This window comes from Hyla sarda, unplaced genomic scaffold (genome assembly GCF_029499605.1).
Source record: "Hyla sarda isolate aHylSar1 unplaced genomic scaffold, aHylSar1.hap1 scaffold_142, whole genome shotgun sequence".
In the NCBI taxonomy this organism is placed as follows: Eukaryota; Metazoa; Chordata; class Amphibia; order Anura; family Hylidae; genus Hyla; species Hyla sarda.
In genome coordinates, this window is record NW_026608050.1 from 366,940 (window position 1) to 380,192 (window position 13,253).

The window sequence follows — 13,253 nt, forward strand, 5'->3', positions numbered from 1 at the left end:
TGCTGTGATGTCACTCAATACCACTGACATCACTAGGTGTAAACAACATCTCTCCTTTGCTGTGTATGTGACTATGGAGCTGTTTGGTGATGTCGTCTATTACGGCCTTCATAGAAGCAACAGGAGATTGTTGCATCCATCTAGAACCCTCAGAACTACAGTGCTATGATGTCACTCACTTCCACAGGCCTTGCAGAGTGTAAACAACAACAACCCAGCTTTGTTGTGTATGTAACCATAGGGATTTGTGATGTCACCTAGAACCTTCACAGCAGCGACAGCTTTATGAGGAGCATCAGCACTGCTCTGCCTGAGCAGAACCATCACCGCCATAGGTTGTCAAATAACCCGGATTTAACCCACACAGGTAAGTCCAATGGGGTGCAGGCATGTCCTCTATGCTTACAGCTTCCCGTGGGTGTTGGTTTGATACCGTTTGGGGACAGCCAAGGAGGCATCTGCAGGCAACAAAGGTAGGTGTGTGCTTGTGTGTGTGTTTCCTATGCAGATCCTAAGCCCAGTGTCACATGCAAGTAGGAGGAGTAAGAAGGGTTCCTGGCAAATCCGGGTTATGGATTGCATTTAAAAAGGCCCCGTGGGAGTGCAATGGGCCCCTGTCTTGCTGCTTAGCAATAATGGTATGGGTTTAGGTTCTGCTGTGTGTACTGGTGGTTGACTGCCCCCCAGCCCAGAGTGTGCATGGAAAATTGTCTGGCAGCCTCCCTGACAGCAAGCAGTGATAGTGCCCATGAAGGGGACCTTGTTGGGCCCGCCCCTTTCACGGTTATCGCTTCTCGGCCTTTTGGCTAAGATCAAGTGTAGTATCTGTTCTTATCAGTTTAATATCTGATACGTCCCCTATCTGGGGACCATATATTAAATGGATTTTTGAGAACGGGGGCCGATTTCGAAGCTTGCTTCCGTCGCCCTATGCATTGACCCGATATGGCAGTATCTTCGGGTACAGTGCACCACCCCCTTACAGGGTTAAAAAGAAAGATTCCTACTTTCATTGCTACCTGCTTGCTGGCTAGCCAGCTAGCCAGCCCTGTGGGCCTTGCTGCTGCTGCAGCCAAAAAACAAAAGGTGGTGCTGCTGCTGCTTCTGCTGCTTCTGCTTCTGCTTGTGTCTGGCCCCTGTTGGAGCGTCCAGGCACAGGACTTCTGCTGCTGCTGACTAAATGGCCTCCTTAATTGGATCATTTGAGTAGCCAGCACACCTGTGCAGGTAGGGCATGACATGATAGGCAGCTGCCTTGATAGCGGGTGGGTGCTGAATGTTCCTAATTGACAAAATAAGATTAATGCTTATGAAGAAATATAAAATCTCATCCCTTCCCCAATATCGCGCCACACCCCTACCCCTTAATTCCCTGGTTGAACTTGATGGACATATGTCTTTTTTCGACCGTACTAACTATGTAACTATGTAACATAACATGGGGGGGGGGGTCTCCTGGCTGTTCACACAGGTGTGTCATTGCTGTACATTGACCATGCATTGCTTCTGTGGTATTGCAAAGGCAAAGACAAATGCTTCCAGCCATCCATTGCACTAATGGATTGGTCATCAGCTGGCTGTCTATGTCCCGCATCAATATAGACCAAAGTACAGAGGGTTAGGCTATGCTATTGTGCACCTACCTGATGCATCAGAAGGTGCGAGGCCCTTGCTAAATTCTGTGCACAGACTTTGAGATCTATGCTTTAGACTGTATCTAAACCTGCTCCAACATGGACTGACATTCTGGCCTACTTTCAGCCGATGCGACTTGTCTGTCGCTGAACAGTCGCTTTTTATGTATTCAGCACCTATGTATAATGTTGTAAAAATGCTCTAGAAGCTAAAGTCGCAGAAATGTCACACATATTTGGCCTGCAACTTTCTGTGCGACAAATTCAGACAGGAAAAATCAGTATAAATCCTTAGAAAATTATCCCCCAGTGTCTCCATCTGCTGGCGGTATTGAATAAGCATTGCTGCACTGATGGGGTATGCATTAGACGAAAAAAAAGAAGAAAAAGAAGAATAATACGCCCAGAAAAGAGGCGAAAAGGAGAAAAACGTAAAAAAACGTGAAAAAAAAGTAAGAGGAAGAGAAGGGAAAAAAAGGTGGAAATGGGTTTAAAAGTGATTTCGGCGGAGAAATATATATATATATATATATATATATATATATATATATATATATGCGCACACACACACATAGATATAAACGTATTCTCCGTTGAGATATTGCAGCCGCTGCTGTGTCCAGGCCCAGGAGCCTTAGCACTGTGCTGTGATGTCACTCAATACCACTGACATCACTAGGTGTAAACAACATCTCTCCTTTGCTGTGTATGTGACTATGGAGCTGTTTGGTGATGTCGTCTATTACGGCCTTCATAGAAGCAACAGGAGATTGTTGCATCCATCTTGAACCCTCAGAACTACAGTGCTATGATGTCACTCACTTCCACAGGCCTTGCAGAGTGTAAACAACAACAACCCAGCTTTGTTGTGTATGTAACCATAGGGATTTGTGATGTCACCTAGAACCTTCACAGCAGCGACAGCTTTATGAGGAGCATCAGCACTGCTCTGCCTGAGCAGAACCATCACCGCCATAGGTTGTCAAATAACCCGGATTTAACCCACACAGGTAAGTCCAATGGGGTGCAGGCATGTCCTCTATGCTTACAGCTTCCCGTGGGTGTTGGTTTGATACCGTTTGGGGACAGCCAAGGAGGCATCTGCAGGCAACAAAGGTAGGTGTGTGCTTGTGTGTGTGTTTCCTATGCAGATCCTAAGCCCAGTGTCACATGCAAGTAGGAGGAGTAAGAAGGGTTCCTGGCAAATCCGGGTTATGGATTGCATTTAAAAAGGCCCCGTGGGAGTGCAATGGGCCCCTGTCTTGCTGCTTAGCAATAATGGTATGGGTTTAGGTTCTGCTGTGTGTACTGGTGGTTGACTGCCCCCCAGCCCAGAGTGTGCATGGAAAATTGTCTGGCAGCCTCCCTGACAGCAAGCAGTGATAGTGCCCATGAAGGGGACCTTGTTGGGCCCGCCCCTTTCACGGTTATCGCTTCTCGGCCTTTTGGCTAAGATCAAGTGTAGTATCTGTTCTTATCAGTTTAATATCTGATACGTCCCCTATCTGGGGACCATATATTAAATGGATTTTTGAGAACGGGGGCCGATTTCGAAGCTTGCTTCCGTCGCCCTATGCATTGACCCAATATGGCAGTATCTTCGGGTACAGTGCACCACCCCCTTACAGGGTTAAAAAGAAAGATTCCTACTTTCATTGCTACCTGCTTGCTGGCTAGCCAGCTAGCCAGCCCTGTGGGCCTTGCTGCTGCTGCAGCCAAAAAACAAAAGGTGGTGCTGCTGCTGCTTCTGCTGCTTCTGCTTCTGCTTGTGTCTGGCCCCTGTTGGAGCGTCCAGGCACAGGACTTCTGCTGCTGCTGACTAAATGGCCTCCTTAATTGGATCATTTGAGTAGCCAGCACACCTGTGCAGGTAGGGCATGACATGATAGGCAGCTGCCTTGATAGCGGGTGGGTGCTGAATGTTCCTAATTGACAAAATAAGATTAATGCTTATGAAGAAATATAAAATCTCATCCCTTCCCCAATATCGCGCCACACCCCTACCCCTTAATTCCCTGGTTGAACTTGATGGACATATGTCTTTTTTCGACCGTACTAACTATGTAACTATGTAACATAACATGGGGGGGGGGGTCTCCTGGCTGTTCACACAGGTGTGTCATTGCTGTACATTGACCATGCATTGCTTCTGTGGTATTGCAAAGGCAAAGACAAATGCTTCCAGCCATCCATTGCACTAATGGATTGGTCATCAGCTGGCTGTCTATGTCCCGCATCAATATAGACCAAAGTACAGAGGGTTAGGCTATGCTATTGTGCACCTACCTGATGCATCAGAAGGTGCGAGGCCCTTGCTAAATTCTGTGCACAGACTTTGAGATCTATGCTTTAGACTGTATCTAAACCTGCTCCAACATGGACTGACATTCTGGCCTACTTTCAGCCAATGCGACTTGTCTGTCGCTGAACAGTCGCTTTTTATGTATTCAGCACCTATGTATAATGTTGTAAAAATGCTCTAGAAGCTAAAGTCGCAGAAATGTCACACATATTTGGCCTGCAACTTTCTGTGCGACAAATTCAGACAGGAAAAATCAGTATAAATCCTTAGAAAATTATCCCCCAGTGTCTCCATCTGCTGGCGGTATTGAATAAGCATTGCTGCACTGATGGGGTATGCATTAGACGAAAAAAAAGAAGAAAAAGAAGAATAATACGCCCAGAAAAGAGGCGAAAAGGAGAAAAACGTAAAAAAACGTGAAAAAAAAGTAAGAGGAAGAGAAGGGAAAAAAAGGTGGAAATGGGTTTAAAAGTGATTTCGGCGGAGAAATATATATATATATATATATATATATATATATATATATATATATATATGCGCACACACACACATAGATATAAACGTATTCTCCGTTGAGATATTGCAGCCGCTGCTGTGTCCAGGCCCAGGAGCCTTAGCACTGTGCTGTGATGTCACTCAATACCACTGACATCACTAGGTGTAAACAACATCTCTCCTTTGCTGTGTATGTGACTATGGAGCTGTTTGGTGATGTCGTCTATTACGGCCTTCATAGAAGCAACAGGAGATTGTTGCATCCATCTTGAACCCTCAGAACTACAGTGCTATGATGTCACTCACTTCCACAGGCCTTGCAGAGTGTAAACAACAACAACCCAGCTTTGTTGTGTATGTAACCATAGGGATTTGTGATGTCACCTAGAACCTTCACAGCAGCGACAGCTTTATGAGGAGCATCAGCACTGCTCTGCCTGAGCAGAACCATCACCGCCATAGGTTGTCAAATAACCCGGATTTAACCCACACAGGTAAGTCCAATGGGGTGCAGGCATGTCCTCTATGCTTACAGCTTCCCGTGGGTGTTGGTTTGATACCGTTTGGGGACAGCCAAGGAGGCATCTGCAGGCAACAAAGGTAGGTGTGTGCTTGTGTGTGTGTTTCCTATGCAGATCCTAAGCCCAGTGTCACATGCAAGTAGGAGGAGTAAGAAGGGTTCCTGGCAAATCCGGGTTATGGATTGCATTTAAAAAGGCCCCGTGGGAGTGCAATGGGCCCCTGTCTTGCTGCTTAGCAATAATGGTATGGGTTTAGGTTCTGCTGTGTGTACTGGTGGTTGACTGCCCCCCAGCCCAGAGTGTGCATGGAAAATTGTCTGGCAGCCTCCCTGACAGCAAGCAGTGATAGTGCCCATGAAGGGGACCTTGTTGGGCCCGCCCCTTTCACGGTTATCGCTTCTCGGCCTTTTGGCTAAGATCAAGTGTAGTATCTGTTCTTATCAGTTTAATATCTGATACGTCCCCTATCTGGGGACCATATATTAAATGGATTTTTGAGAACGGGGGCCGATTTCGAAGCTTGCTTCCGTCGCCCTATGCATTGACCCGATATGGCAGTATCTTCGGGTACAGTGCACCACCCCCTTACAGGGTTAAAAAGAAAGATTCCTACTTTCATTGCTACCTGCTTGCTGGCTAGCCAGCTAGCCAGCCCTGTGGGCCTTGCTGCTGCTGCAGCCAAAAAACAAAAGGTGGTGCTGCTGCTGCTTCTGCTGCTTCTGCTTCTGCTTGTGTCTGGCCCCTGTTGGAGCGTCCAGGCACAGGACTTCTGCTGCTGCTGACTAAATGGCCTCCTTAATTGGATCATTTGAGTAGCCAGCACACCTGTGCAGGTAGGGCATGACATGATAGGCAGCTGCCTTGATAGCGGGTGGGTGCTGAATGTTCCTAATTGACAAAATAAGATTAATGCTTATGAAGAAATATAAAATCTCATCCCTTCCCCAATATCGCGCCACACCCCTACCCCTTAATTCCCTGGTTGAACTTGATGGACATATGTCTTTTTTCGACCGTACTAACTATGTAACTATGTAACATAACATGGGGGGGGGGGGGTCTCCTGGCTGTTCACACAGGTGTGTCATTGCTGTACATTGACCATGCATTGCTTCTGTGGTATTGCAAAGGCAAAGACAAATGCTTCCAGCCATCCATTGCACTAATGGATTGGTCATCAGCTGGCTGTCTATGTCCCGCATCAATATAGACCAAAGTACAGAGGGTTAGGCTATGCTATTGTGCACCTACCTGATGCATCAGAAGGTGCGAGGCCCTTGCTAAATTCTGTGCACAGACTTTGAGATCTATGCTTTAGACTGTATCTAAACCTGCTCCAACATGGACTGACATTCTGGCCTACTTTCAGCCGATGCGACTTGTCTGTCGCTGAACAGTCGCTTTTTATGTATTCAGCACCTATGTATAATGTTGTAAAAATGCTCTAGAAGCTAAAGTCGCAGAAATGTCACACATATTTGGCCTGCAACTTTCTGTGCGACAAATTCAGACAGGAAAAATCAGTATAAATCCTTAGAAAATTATCCCCCAGTGTCTCCATCTGCTGGCGGTATTGAATAAGCATTGCTGCACTGATGGGGTATGCATTAGACGAAAAAAAAGAAGAAAAAGAAGAATAATACGCCCAGAAAAGAGGCGAAAAGGAGAAAAACGTAAAAAAACGTGAAAAAAAAGTAAGAGGAAGAGAAGGGAAAAAAAGGTGGAAATGGGTTTAAAAGTGATTTCGGCGGAGAAATATATATATATATATATATATATATATATATATATATATATATATATGCGCACACACACACATAGATATAAACGTATTCTCCGTTGAGATATTGCAGCCGCTGCTGTGTCCAGGCCCAGGAGCCTTAGCACTGTGCTGTGATGTCACTCAATACCACTGACATCACTAGGTGTAAACAACATCTCTCCTTTGCTGTGTATGTGACTATGGAGCTGTTTGGTGATGTCGTCTATTACGGCCTTCATAGAAGCAACAGGAGATTGTTGCATCCATCTTGAACCCTCAGAACTACAGTGCTATGATGTCACTCACTTCCACAGGCCTTGCAGAGTGTAAACAACAACAACCCAGCTTTGTTGTGTATGTAACCATAGGGATTTGTGATGTCACCTAGAACCTTCACAGCAGCGACAGCTTTATGAGGAGCATCAGCACTGCTCTGCCTGAGCAGAACCATCACCGCCATAGGTTGTCAAATAACCCGGATTTAACCCACACAGGTAAGTCCAATGGGGTGCAGGCATGTCCTCTATGCTTACAGCTTCCCGTGGGTGTTGGTTTGATACCGTTTGGGGACAGCCAAGGAGGCATCTGCAGGCAACAAAGGTAGGTGTGTGCTTGTGTGTGTGTTTCCTATGCAGATCCTAAGCCCAGTGTCACATGCAAGTAGGAGGAGTAAGAAGGGTTCCTGGCAAATCCGGGTTATGGATTGCATTTAAAAAGGCCCCGTGGGAGTGCAATGGGCCCCTGTCTTGCTGCTTAGCAATAATGGTATGGGTTTAGGTTCTGCTGTGTGTACTGGTGGTTGACTGCCCCCCAGCCCAGAGTGTGCATGGAAAATTGTCTGGCAGCCTCCCTGACAGCAAGCAGTGATAGTGCCCATGAAGGGGACCTTGTTGGGCCCGCCCCTTTCACGGTTATCGCTTCTCGGCCTTTTGGCTAAGATCAAGTGTAGTATCTGTTCTTATCAGTTTAATATCTGATACGTCCCCTATCTGGGGACCATATATTAAATGGATTTTTGAGAACGGGGGCCGATTTCGAAGCTTGCTTCCGTCGCCCTATGCATTGACCCGATATGGCAGTATCTTCGGGTACAGTGCACCACCCCCTTACAGGGTTAAAAAGAAAGATTCCTACTTTCATTGCTACCTGCTTGCTGGCTAGCCAGCTAGCCAGCCCTGTGGGCCTTGCTGCTGCTGCAGCCAAAAAACAAAAGGTGGTGCTGCTGCTGCTTCTGCTGCTTCTGCTTCTGCTTGTGTCTGGCCCCTGTTGGAGCGTCCAGGCACAGGACTTCTGCTGCTGCTGACTAAATGGCCTCCTTAATTGGATCATTTGAGTAGCCAGCACACCTGTGCAGGTAGGGCATGACATGATAGGCAGCTGCCTTGATAGCGGGTGGGTGCTGAATGTTCCTAATTGACAAAATAAGATTAATGCTTATGAAGAAATATAAAATCTCATCCCTTCCCCAATATCGCGCCACACCCCTACCCCTTAATTCCCTGGTTGAACTTGATGGACATATGTCTTTTTTCGACCGTACTAACTATGTAACTATGTAACATAACATGGGGGGGGGGGGGGGTCTCCTGGCTGTTCACACAGGTGTGTCATTGCTGTACATTGACCATGCATTGCTTCTGTGGTATTGCAAAGGCAAAGACAAATGCTTCCAGCCATCCATTGCACTAATGGATTGGTCATCAGCTGGCTGTCTATGTCCCGCATCAATATAGACCAAAGTACAGAGGGTTAGGCTATGCTATTGTGCACCTACCTGATGCATCAGAAGGTGCGAGGCCCTTGCTAAATTCTGTGCACAGACTTTGAGATCTATGCTTTAGACTGTATCTAAACCTGCTCCAACATGGACTGACATTCTGGCCTACTTTCAGCCGATGCGACTTGTCTGTCGCTGAACAGTCGCTTTTTATGTATTCAGCACCTATGTATAATGTTGTAAAAATGCTCTAGAAGCTAAAGTCGCAGAAATGTCACACATATTTGGCCTGCAACTTTCTGTGCGACAAATTCAGACAGGAAAAATCAGTATAAATCCTTAGAAAATTATCCCCCAGTGTCTCCATCTGCTGGCGGTATTGAATAAGCATTGCTGCACTGATGGGGTATGCATTAGACGAAAAAAAAGAAGAAAAAGAAGAATAATACGCCCAGAAAAGAGGCGAAAAGGAGAAAAACGTAAAAAAACGTGAAAAAAAAGTAAGAGGAAGAGAAGGGAAAAAAAGGTGGAAATGGGTTTAAAAGTGATTTCGGCGGAGAAATATATATATATATATATATATATATATATATATATATATATATATGCGCACACACACACATAGATATAAACGTATTCTCCGTTGAGATATTGCAGCCGCTGCTGTGTCCAGGCCCAGGAGCCTTAGCACTGTGCTGTGATGTCACTCAATACCACTGACATCACTAGGTGTAAACAACATCTCTCCTTTGCTGTGTATGTGACTATGGAGCTGTTTGGTGATGTCGTCTATTATGGCCTTCATAGAAGCAACAGGAGATTGTTGCATCCATCTTGAACCCTCAGAACTACAGTGCTATGATGTCACTCACTTCCACAGGCCTTGCAGAGTGTAAACAACAACAACCCAGCTTTGTTGTGTATGTAACCATAGGGATTTGTGATGTCACCTAGAACCTTCACAGCAGCGACAGCTTTATGAGGAGCATCAGCACTGCTCTGCCTGAGCAGAACCATCACCGCCATAGGTTGTCAAATAACCCGGATTTAACCCACACAGGTAAGTCCAATGGGGTGCAGGCATGTCCTCTATGCTTACAGCTTCCCGTGGGTGTTGGTTTGATACCGTTTGGGGACAGCCAAGGAGGCATCTGCAGGCAACAAAGGTAGGTGTGTGCTTGTGTGTGTGTTTCCTATGCAGATCCTAAGCCCAGTGTCACATGCAAGTAGGAGGAGTAAGAAGGGTTCCTGGCAAATCCGGGTTATGGATTGCATTTAAAAAGGCCCCGTGGGAGTGCAATGGGCCCCTGTCTTGCTGCTTAGCAATAATGGTATGGGTTTAGGTTCTGCTGTGTGTACTGGTGGTTGACTGCCCCCCAGCCCAGAGTGTGCATGGAAAATTGTCTGGCAGCCTCCCTGACAGCAAGCAGTGATAGTGCCCATGAAGGGGACCTTGTTGGGCCCGCCCCTTTCACGGTTATCGCTTCTCGGCCTTTTGGCTAAGATCAAGTGTAGTATCTGTTCTTATCAGTTTAATATCTGATACGTCCCCTATCTGGGGACCATATATTAAATGGATTTTTGAGAACGGGGGCCGATTTCGAAGCTTGCTTCCGTCGCCCTATGCATTGACCCAATATGGCAGTATCTTCGGGTACAGTGCACCACCCCCTTACAGGGTTAAAAAGAAAGATTCCTACTTTCATTGCTACCTGCTTGCTGGCTAGCCAGCTAGCCAGCCCTGTGGGCCTTGCTGCTGCTGCAGCCAAAAAACAAAAGGTGGTGCTGCTGCTGCTTCTGCTGCTTCTGCTTCTGCTTGTGTCTGGCCCCTGTTGGAGCGTCCAGGCACAGGACTTCTGCTGCTGCTGACTAAATGGCCTCCTTAATTGGATCATTTGAGTAGCCAGCACACCTGTGCAGGTAGGGCATGACATGATAGGCAGCTGCCTTGATAGCGGGTGGGTGCTGAATGTTCCTAATTGACAAAATAAGATTAATGCTTATGAAGAAATATAAAATCTCATCCCTTCCCCAATATCGCGCCACACCCCTACCCCTTAATTCCCTGGTTGAACTTGATGGACATATGTCTTTTTTCGACCGTACTAACTATGTAACTATGTAACATAACATGGGGGGGGGGGTCTCCTGGCTGTTCACACAGGTGTGTCATTGCTGTACATTGACCATGCATTGCTTCTGTGGTATTGCAAAGGCAAAGACAAATGCTTCCAGCCATCCATTGCACTAATGGATTGGTCATCAGCTGGCTGTCTATGTCCCGCATCAATATAGACCAAAGTACAGAGGGTTAGGCTATGCTATTGTGCACCTACCTGATGCATCAGAAGGTGCGAGGCCCTTGCTAAATTCTGTGCACAGACTTTGAGATCTATGCTTTAGACTGTATCTAAACCTGCTCCAACATGGACTGACATTCTGGCCTACTTTCAGCCGATGCGACTTGTCTGTCGCTGAACAGTCGCTTTTTATGTATTCAGCACCTATGTATAATGTTGTAAAAATGCTCTAGAAGCTAAAGTCGCAGAAATGTCACACATATTTGGCCTGCAACTTTCTGTGCGACAAATTCAGACAGGAAAAATCAGTATAAATCCTTAGAAAATTATCCCCCAGTGTCTCCATCTGCTGGCGGTATTGAATAAGCATTGCTGCACTGATGGGGTATGCATTAGACGAAAAAAAAGAAGAAAAAGAAGAATAATACGCCCAGAAAAGAGGCGAAAAGGAGAAAAACGTAAAAAAACGTGAAAAAAAAGTAAGAGGAAGAGAAGGGAAAAAAAGGTGGAAATGGGTTTAAAAGTGATTTCGGCGGAGAAATATATATATATATATATATATATATATATATATATATATGCGCACACACACACATAGATATAAACGTATTCTCCGTTGAGATATTGCAGCCGCTGCTGTGTCCAGGCCCAGGAGCCTTAGCACTGTGCTGTGATGTCACTCAATACCACTGACATCACTAGGTGTAAACAACATCTCTCCTTTGCTGTGTATGTGACTATGGAGCTGTTTGGTGATGTCGTCTATTACGGCCTTCATAGAAGCAACAGGAGATTGTTGCATCCATCTTGAACCCTCAGAACTACAGTGCTATGATGTCACTCACTTCCACAGGCCTTGCAGAGTGTAAACAACAACAACCCAGCTTTGTTGTGTATGTAACCATAGGGATTTGTGATGTCACCTAGAACCTTCACAGCAGCGACAGCTTTATGAGGAGCATCAGCACTGCTCTGCCTGAGCAGAACCATCACCGCCATAGGTTGTCAAATAACCCGGATTTAACCCACACAGGTAAGTCCAATGGGGTGCAGGCATGTCCTCTATGCTTACAGCTTCCCGTGGGTGTTGGTTTGATACCGTTTGGGGACAGCCAAGGAGGCATCTGCAGGCAACAAAGGTAGGTGTGTGCTTGTGTGTGTGTTTCCTATGCAGATCCTAAGCCCAGTGTCACATGCAAGTAGGAGGAGTAAGAAGGGTTCCTGGCAAATCCGGGTTATGGATTGCATTTAAAAAGGCCCCGTGGGAGTGCAATGGGCCCCTGTCTTGCTGCTTAGCAATAATGGTATGGGTTTAGGTTCTGCTGTGTGTACTGGTGGTTGACTGCCCCCCAGCCCAGAGTGTGCATGGAAAATTGTCTGGCAGCCTCCCTGACAGCAAGCAGTGATAGTGCCCATGAAGGGGACCTTGTTGGGCCCGCCCCTTTCACGGTTATCGCTTCTCGGCCTTTTGGCTAAGATCAAGTGTAGTATCTGTTCTTATCAGTTTAATATCTGATACGTCCCCTATCTGGGGACCATATATTAAATGGATTTTTGAGAACGGGGGCCGATTTCGAAGCTTGCTTCCGTCGCCCTATGCATTGACCCAATATGGCAGTATCTTCGGGTACAGTGCACCACCCCCTTACAGGGTTAAAAAGAAAGATTCCTACTTTCATTGCTACCTGCTTGCTGGCTAGCCAGCTAGCCAGCCCTGTGGGCCTTGCTGCTGCTGCAGCCAAAAAACAAAAGGTGGTGCTGCTGCTGCTTCTGCTGCTTCTGCTTCTGCTTGTGTCTGGCCCCTGTTGGAGCGTCCAGGCACAGGACTTCTGCTGCTGCTGACTAAATGGCCTCCTTAATTGGATCATTTGAGTAGCCAGCACACCTGTGCAGGTAGGGCATGACATGATAGGCAGCTGCCTTGATAGCGGGTGGGTGCTGAATGTTCCTAATTGACAAAATAAGATTAATGCTTATGAAGAAATATAAAATCTCATCCCTTCCCCAATATCGCGCCACACCCCTACCCCTTAATTCCCTGGTTGAACTTGATGGACATATGTCTTTTTTCGACCGTACTAACTATGTAACTATGTAACATAACATGGGGGGGGGGGTCTCCTGGCTGTTCACACAGGTGTGTCATTGCTGTACATTGACCATGCATTGCTTCTGTGGTATTGCAAAGGCAAAGACAAATGCTTCCAGCCATCCATTGCACTAATGGATTGGTCATCAGCTGGCTGTCTATGTCCCGCATCAATATAGACCAAAGTACAGAGGGTTAGGCTATGCTATTGTGCACCTACCTGATGCATCAGAAGGTGCGAGGCCCTTGCTAAATTCTGTGCACAGACTTTGAGATCTATGCTTTAGACTGTATCTAAACCTGCTCCAACATGGACTGACATTCTGGTCTACTTTCAGCCGATGCGACTTGTCTGTCGCTGAACAGTCGCTTTTTATGTATTCAGCACCTATGTATAATGTTGTAAAAATGCTCTAGAAGCTAAAGTCGCAGA

The 13,253-nt window shown here is 46.3% G+C and overlaps 6 non-coding genes across 6 annotated transcripts; all 6 read left to right on the plus strand.

The window, feature by feature from the left end:
- The first annotated feature begins 786 nt into the window (after positions 1–786).
- Positions 787–977, plus strand: LOC130307160 (U2 spliceosomal RNA). Its single transcript, XR_008856371.1, has one exon. It is a non-coding gene; the product is annotated as a U2 spliceosomal RNA (small nuclear RNA).
- A 2,086-nt stretch (positions 978–3,063) lies between these two features.
- Positions 3,064–3,254, plus strand: LOC130307230 (U2 spliceosomal RNA). The gene has a single exon (XR_008856440.1). It is a non-coding gene; the product is annotated as a U2 spliceosomal RNA (small nuclear RNA).
- Positions 3,255–5,344: 2,090 nt separating this feature from the next.
- On the plus strand, positions 5,345–5,535 carry LOC130307161 (U2 spliceosomal RNA). The gene has a single exon (XR_008856372.1). It is a non-coding gene; the product is annotated as a U2 spliceosomal RNA (small nuclear RNA).
- Positions 5,536–7,627: 2,092 nt separating this feature from the next.
- Positions 7,628–7,818, plus strand: LOC130307162 (U2 spliceosomal RNA). The gene has a single exon (XR_008856373.1). It is a non-coding gene; the product is annotated as a U2 spliceosomal RNA (small nuclear RNA).
- A 2,092-nt stretch (positions 7,819–9,910) lies between these two features.
- Positions 9,911–10,101, plus strand: LOC130307231 (U2 spliceosomal RNA). The gene has a single exon (XR_008856441.1). It is a non-coding gene; the product is annotated as a U2 spliceosomal RNA (small nuclear RNA).
- Positions 10,102–12,183: 2,082 nt separating this feature from the next.
- Positions 12,184–12,374, plus strand: LOC130307233 (U2 spliceosomal RNA). Its single transcript, XR_008856442.1, has one exon. It is a non-coding gene; the product is annotated as a U2 spliceosomal RNA (small nuclear RNA).
- Positions 12,375–13,253: the final 879 nt, after the last annotated feature.